At 46.2% G+C, this 7,598-nt stretch overlaps 1 non-coding gene across 1 annotated transcript; it reads left to right on the top strand.

Moving 5' to 3' along the window:
• Positions 1 to 7,074: 7,074 nt before the first annotated feature.
• Positions 7,075 to 7,152, top strand: trnav-cac (transfer RNA valine (anticodon CAC)). Its single transcript has one exon. It is a non-coding gene; the product is annotated as a tRNA-Val (tRNA).
• Positions 7,153 to 7,598: the final 446 nt, after the last annotated feature.

The raw sequence follows: 7,598 nt of genomic DNA, 5'->3' as shown, positions 1-7,598 counted from the left end.
TGGCCTTTAACGCTTATTTTAAATGGACAAACCACGTGCACTGCGAAAGGATTTTACCGGCTTGATTTACATTGAATTCGAAACTCTTACAAATTTTATGTGAGATTCTGCACCACTAACAGGCATCCAAGTAAGGAAATTAAAATGACACGCAGAGTGGGCAGGAAGCCTGCTTGTTCGCAAAATTGCAATCCTCCCACCCCTGACCCCCCAACCCCCCACCCCACTTGCACAATTGCCACCAGCAAAAGCACTTTTACTGGCAGGAATTTCCAGCTTATGGTCTCAATTACGGAGGCTGCTACAGCACTTGTCACAGCAGCTGGCACTTGCTGCACTTTAGACCTCAGGTCTGATCATCTTACCCATATCATTCTGACTGCACATGATGTTAGACACAGAATCATTAAAAGGATCCAGACCTTGCCACACAGAAGTGATTGCACTGCACACATGGGCTCGTGTCCTCTGCTCGTAAAGGTCCACTGAGAGGCCTATTTCCTCAGACGCTTGGAGTACATGAGCCACCTCCGAATCTCTCTGAAGACTCCTTAGATTATGGATCATCAGCAGCAGCGCTGTTACTTTTCCCAGCATCGAAGCACTGATCACACTCGACCAGCTCCGTTGGGCGGGCCACATTGTTTGCATGCCCGACACAAGACTCTCAAAGCAAGCGCTCTACTCGGAACTCCTACACAGCAAGCGAGCCCCAGGTGAGCAGAGGAAACATTTCACGGACACCCTCAAAGCCTCCTTGATAAAGTGCAACATCCCCTCTGACACCTAGGAGTCCCAGGCCAAAGACCGCCCTAAGTGGAGGAAATGCATCCGGGAGGGCGCTGAGCACCTCGAGTCTCATCGCCGAGAGCATGCAGAAAACAAGTGCAGGCAGCGGGAGGAGCGTGCGGCAAACCAGTCCCACCCTCCCTTTCCCTCAACGACTGTCTGCCCCACCTGTGACAGAGTCTGTAATTCCCGTATTGGACTGTTCAGTCACCTGAGAACTCACTTTTAGAGTGGAAACAAGTCTTCCTCGATTTCGAGGGGCTGCCTATGATGCTGATGCCTTTCACAGAGTGAAATCTTCTGTGCTTTACTGTCCTGTGAATTATATATATATGGAGAAAGAAAACATCTGCCAATCTCCGGCTTGTGGAATCTTCACCTGTGAGGAGCCATCTTAACATTCATCGTGCAGTCATGTTGTGATATATGTCATAGACCATCTTCTTCTTCTTCTTAGGCGGTCCCTCGTATCGAGGATGACTTGCTTCCATGCCAAAAAGAGATGAGTTCACAGGTGTTTCAATGAAGGACTGATATTTCAGATCCCGAACTGCATATTGAGGGATGGAAGATGCCTGTGCATGGATTTTTTTAATGTGGGTTGGCCGTTGCACACCAGCCACCACACAGGCTTGACAGAGCTAGGTCTTGGTCCAGTGGCAAGGATTAACCAAGACAACTGGAGACCTGCTCTGCTGCTGCTATGCTCAATACATGGTACATATGTGGCTATGCATATATCCTCTGGCGGTTGCAAGCCTCACAGCTTGGGATTCCTGCTCCTACAATGATTGCGTGTGCAATAAACTTAACTAGGCAGACCTCCTCTGCCATTAAGATCATCTACTGGACTCATCCCCATGTGGTTTCACTTCTGCCATTAGTATTGAAAGGATATTAACCTAGAAAAAGGACACTTATATCAGTTGTAACAAATTGTGCTAACAAGGTGCATATAGATTGTACCTTCTTGGGTGAGTCGGGGTAGAACTTTCAAATCCAAGGACAACAGTTATCATACATGCCCCGTTGTGCCAAATCATGCAAAATGTAAACCAATTCCTTCACACCAATTCAAACATAAGACCTAAATAATAGTCGGCATATATATTTTCCCCCCTTCCCATCTTCAGGGAGCCATCTGGCTTTATTGAGTAATCTGTGCTTTATTGAAAATATTACTTTATATGCTTAAGTTTTCTCCATATTTGAAGGTTGGGACTAATTGCACAGTAACGTCTACTCTCACACCATGTGATGACAAGACATTTGCTTCACAATCTGTATTTGTCTTTTGATCTTTCCTTTAAATATTAGTGTTGATTGACCTTTATACTTTTGGGCAAGTCATTGAACTTCTTCCTGACCAGACTTAATGACATAAACAAGTTTGACAATCAAACAAGCAAAACCTAATGCCAGGCAAGCTGGCCCCTGGTCCTAGTGTTGTCAAAACTCTTTGAGACAGGAGGACGCCAGGGCCACATCTACAAGTTTGGATCGAGGTCGACCTGAGACACAAGCTTTTCTTTGACATGGCTGAGATATAATAGACCCAGAACTGCATTCTCTCCAGCTGGCTTAACATTAATGGATGCACTTATAGTAGTTAAGTGGCTCTTAAACTACTTCAGAAGTGTGAAACTGGCATCAGAGAGGTAAGTCAGGATTGGCTAGAATTCTGGCATTAACATTAATGCTAAAGTGGTGAAAGAATTCTCCCAGTGGAAAATGTGTGGGAGTTCAGATCAAAAAACATTAGCATTAAATGACCTGAAAAATAGGGATATCAACACTGAGAACTAGAATATGTTTATATGCTGTGCAGTGACATTCCTTGGCAATACAAAAGTGTGTTTCTTGGATTGCCTGGAGTACCGAAAATGGCATGGCTTGTGCCTCATGTTTGCTTAAATGTTTGCTCCCCAGCTAGTGCCTAATATAAATGTATGTCAGATTTTGAAATGTTTATGCTGGCACAAATATTTTTCAGTGCTAGTTTTATGGGTGCAGATGTTTGTATCGTGATATATTTTTAAAACATGTATACAATGAAGTTATATCATGCTCCGAAGAACCAATATTTTATTGTAAGTAAAACAACGCAGATATCATGGGGTTTCTAAGTGAAGATATGACGAAAGAATATCTAGCTCGTAATATATGTAAAAAGTGGTAGGTCTGGTGTCCCCAGATGCCACACTGCTGATGTCACAAGTTCTTCAGCAGCACCTCCGAAACCCGTGACCTCTACCACCTAGAAGGACAAGGGCAGCAGGCGCATGGGAACACCACCACCTGCAAGTTCCCCTCCAAGTCACCCAACTTCCTGACTTGGGAATATATCGCCATTCCTTCATCGTCGCTGGGTCAAAATCCTGGAACTCCCTCCCTAACAGCACTGTAGGAGAATCTTCACCACACGGACTGCAGCGGTTCCAGAAGGCGGATCACCACCACCTTCTCAAGGGCAATTAGGGATGGGCAATAAATGCTGGCCTTGACGGCGACACCACATCCCAGGAACGAATAAAAAATAGACATTGTACTTTGTTACAGAAGCAAAACAATCTTGCGATGCTATGGGGGCGCAATTCTATGTATTTGTGCCTCCCATTAGCGCTTGGGGGAGTGCTAATGGGGAGCAAATGCATTACTGACCAGTCACGGCGCTGACAACTATTCCCGCCATACTGGGCTGCCGTTTAGTGGCGGCAATACGGCTCTGCACCCCAATCCTTTGCGCCCGGAGATCATGACATCATTGCCGTGCGCATCGCCCCGTTAGCGCCCTGGCCCCAAAATTGAGTTTCACCCCCTGAAGCAGCTGCACGAGGCGTGGATCATGCGGTTGGCCATGACCGACCGGGGCGATGATTAAAGGCGAGGTGGCCGAGGGAAGTTAAAAAAAACCCTACCTTTGTTTCCGCAGTATTGCTCCATTTTCTTCACAGGGTCCTGGCCACGATCGCTCAGCCCGGCACTCTGCTCGAGTGCCGAGCTCGTTGAGTGGCACTCCCGCTCCCTGTGTGGTCCAGGTTGGTCTATTTTTATTTGCAGAGCCTGCAGCGTGGGCCCATCCCTTTAAGGGAGGGACGGACCCCCTGGATGCGGCCCAGTGTGTAGTGCTGCTGGACTGTCCGCCCCGTTAGAGAAGGCGCGGTTATGAATTTCTCCTCCTATGTTTCTGGGTTTCAGCCTGAAACTGGCAAGCACACTTCAATCTACAATGTTCTCCAAGCAAACAAGAATTAAACCGTGATCGACCTGAGCTTGTCCTTAAAGAGATAGAACTCCATCTTAACAGAATAAAACATTTTTGCATTATATGGTTTAATGCTCCTGCCCTTACAAAACAGTGTCACTGGGCTTACAGTGAGCAATGCTAGCCGGAGATCTGGAACCATATTCTTTTTTAAAAATTGGCTGATTTTCTGAATGTGTGCTGCTCGTAGATAATCTAGGGCTTGTGTTTGATATTTTATCCCAGAATTGTGACTCTGTGAGCTGAAGCTAGATGCCAATATCTCAGGACGGATTAGTAGCATTTTGCCAAACCAAGTGGAAAGATGCTTCTCTTCGCCTCTAATACTATTGGTTCAGTTATTTTTCCAAAATATTTGAAGAAAAGTTATAGGATAAATTTTAAAAAGCCTTATTCAGGTAAAGTTAAAATGGAGTGTTTCTATTTAAAATAGAGTCATCTATATATGTGTGTGTGACAGAGAGAGAGAGGGGGGGGAGAAAATAGAGACGCACTTCAAATGTAACCGACAGTACTGATTACAGCTTTTGTTCACTTTACAAAACCCAGGGACTTTTCCACTGGCAAAAATATTTTGATTTTTAATTAAAAATAGGTCAAATGATGCCTGTGTATATCAATGGGCAGAACCTTCCACTTCGGTGGGGGTAAAAACCATAGAGTAGAAAATTGTTCACCTGTTACACACTCCGAGGAAAACTGGGCAGGGTATATAATGGGTGGGCGATTTGGTACAGCCAGCTTTACACCCCTGCTGAAGTTGGAAGTTCTGCCTAATATTTCAAATTGACATGATTTTGAAAATGATTTGAATACAAACTGGATGATGAATTTGAGTAGGTTTTCAAATATATTTTTTTAATAAAAGATCGCCATTTTTTTATTCAGAAAGTGCATTAAGGTGAGAGACAGAGAAAGAGGGAGAGACAGACAGATAGAAAGAAAAAGAGACAGAGCGAGAGAGAGTGTAGGATTTACATATGTAATTGTAAAATATGCACTTTTCTATATTCTAGAATTTGTAAATCTAGGGAGATTTTATTTTCTGAAAAGACAATTTAATTTGCAAACTTTTCAATTAGGTAAAGCACGTTAATGACATCACCTGTTTTAGTTTATATTTAGCCTTTGTTTATGAAAAACTAATTACATCACTTGTGTTATCCCATTATAACTATTCAGTGCTCAACATCATGGCACTGTGCCCAGTGCACTTTCCTGCGTCTCTCCCCCACTGCTGGTGCAAACAGGTCTTGCTATTCCCTACCTCACATGTCCCATTAATGCTCAACCCTGTAGCACCAGCCCCCGCCACCCCCCCACCCCACACTCCCGCCCTCCACAACCCACCCTACTGCAGTAATCCAGGAATCACTCAGAAATGATGATATTAAAAGTGTTTTTAGTGCTTAAAACCAGCTTCGGGCAGGGAACTGTGCTGACGGCCTGTGAATGTGCTATGGGAGTACATGATAGCCAAGAACAGTTTGAGACTGGTCAGTCCAGACTATTCTGGAGGGGGGTTTGCCCCTCAAACATACCAGATCTCAGCTTCTTCCTCTTCCCCAGTTTCTGTCCCTCCTCAGTGCTTTTGGACCTGAGAGCACCCATCTCCCAGTATTTCTGTATTTCAACATCCCATTTCCGAGCACCCCATTATTCTATTTCCAGTGTTTTCAGACATTGGAATCTCCCTCCCAGCACTCCCAGTGCCCAAAATCTCTCCTTTACGTTCTCCTGAGCTGGGTTACTGCTCACAATGTTCCCAGGTCCTGATACCTTCCTCCTAGCTCTCCCAGATCCTGAATACCTCCCCTTCCCCCAGCAAATGCTTCCAGACCCCGGACCCCACAATGCTCTCAGAAGCCAAGATCCCCCTTCCTTATGTTCTTAGTCACAGGAACACCCTTCAACAATGCTCCCAGATCCGGCTTGCTGCCACCATTGCAATCTATCTCCAATGCTGGCAGAACCAGAACTGCCCCCACCCCTCAGTCCTGAGACCTTTGATACCTCCACCAAGTCAGTGCTCCGAGACCCTGGGACTTTGCCATCCCCACAGTACTGCCGCATTCCAGGACACCAGCTTGAGGCCTCCCACCAGAGCAGGCATACCACATTGTAAGATTTCCAGTCGCTGCAGTATTTTGCTTTCTCGGGGCGATTAGAGGGAGCAACATGCGACGGAATACCTGCAGGGGGCAGCGTGTGCTACTGCAGGAAGGCGACGGCTGTGAAGAGGGTGACTGGATTGGACGTCACCCAAACCCAGGTCGGTGATTGGAGCGTGGGCAGGTACAGCAGGAGCGGCGAGTGATCGTGGAGCGGCGTAATCAGGGCCCAGGAGAGGCGTGAGTTCGGGGTCCGGAAGAGGCGAGGGCCCAGGGACAGCACAGACCCTACAATATGTGTGTGCGCACTAGGTCCGTGCAGCAGAGCTGGTCTCCAGTCATCATGACGAAGACCTAGCTCTGTCAAGCCCGTGTGGTGGCTGGTGTGCAATGGCCACCACACATTTAAAAAAAAATCCATGCATAGGCATCTTCCACCCTTCAACATGTAGTTCGGGATCTGGAATATTAGGTCCTTCATTGAAACACCTGTGAACTCATCCCTTTTTGGCGTGGAGGCAAGTCATCCTCGTTTCAAGGGACCGCGTATGAGATGATGAGACATTGTCCTCAATGCTAGAAAACCTGGAGACCTTCCCTATTACAGCCATACTGTTATACCCTCCAATGCTGCTTGTCTTTACCACACGCCCCCCCCCCCCCACCCACCCCATCCCCGCCCTGTTCTGACCCTAAGGACCTCCCTCAGTGCTCAACATTCTGACACCATTCCCAATGTAATTTTTTTCTCCAAAGTACCATTAAATATCTCAGAATACCATGTAATAAAAACCGAATGTCTTAGCATAAATCAGAGGTCTTAGTAATAAATGAGGCAGGGGTGCAGAAAATGCCATCATACATTACATTGTAAAACACCAATATAGTTATAAGATAGAGTATCCGTAGGTTTCTGTGGTGTAGTGGTTATCACGTTCGCCTCACACACGAAAGGTCCCCGGTTCGGTTCGACCCCGGGCAGCAACACCTTTGTGTGTCAGCTGTGGCTTAGTGGGTAGCACCCTCGCCTCTGAGTCAGAAGGTTGTGGGTTCAAGTCCCACTCCAGAGACTTGAGCACATACATCTAGGCTGACACCCCAGTGCAGTGCTGATGGAGTGCTGCACTGTCAGAGGTGTCGTCTTTCTGATAAAATGTTAAACTGAGGCCTGCTCTCTCCGGTGGATGTAAAAGATCCCATGGCACTATTTCGAAGAAGAGCAGGGGAGTTATCTGTGGTGTCCAAGCCAATATTTATCCCTCAATCAACATCACTGAAAAATAAATTATCTGGTCATTGTCACATTGCTGCTAGTGGGAGTTTAACATGCGCAAATTGGCCGCCATGTTTCTTATATTACAACAGTAGTTACACTTCAAAGGGTACTTTATTGGCTGTAAAGCACTTGAGACATCCGGTGGTCGTGAAAGGCA

The sequence above is a fragment of the Pristiophorus japonicus genome, chromosome 10 (assembly GCF_044704955.1).
Source record: "Pristiophorus japonicus isolate sPriJap1 chromosome 10, sPriJap1.hap1, whole genome shotgun sequence".
Lineage (NCBI taxonomy): Eukaryota > Metazoa > Chordata > Chondrichthyes > Pristiophoridae > Pristiophorus > Pristiophorus japonicus.
The sequence above is the reverse complement of the archived record's forward strand: the minus strand, read 5'-3'. Positions and strand labels throughout refer to the sequence as shown.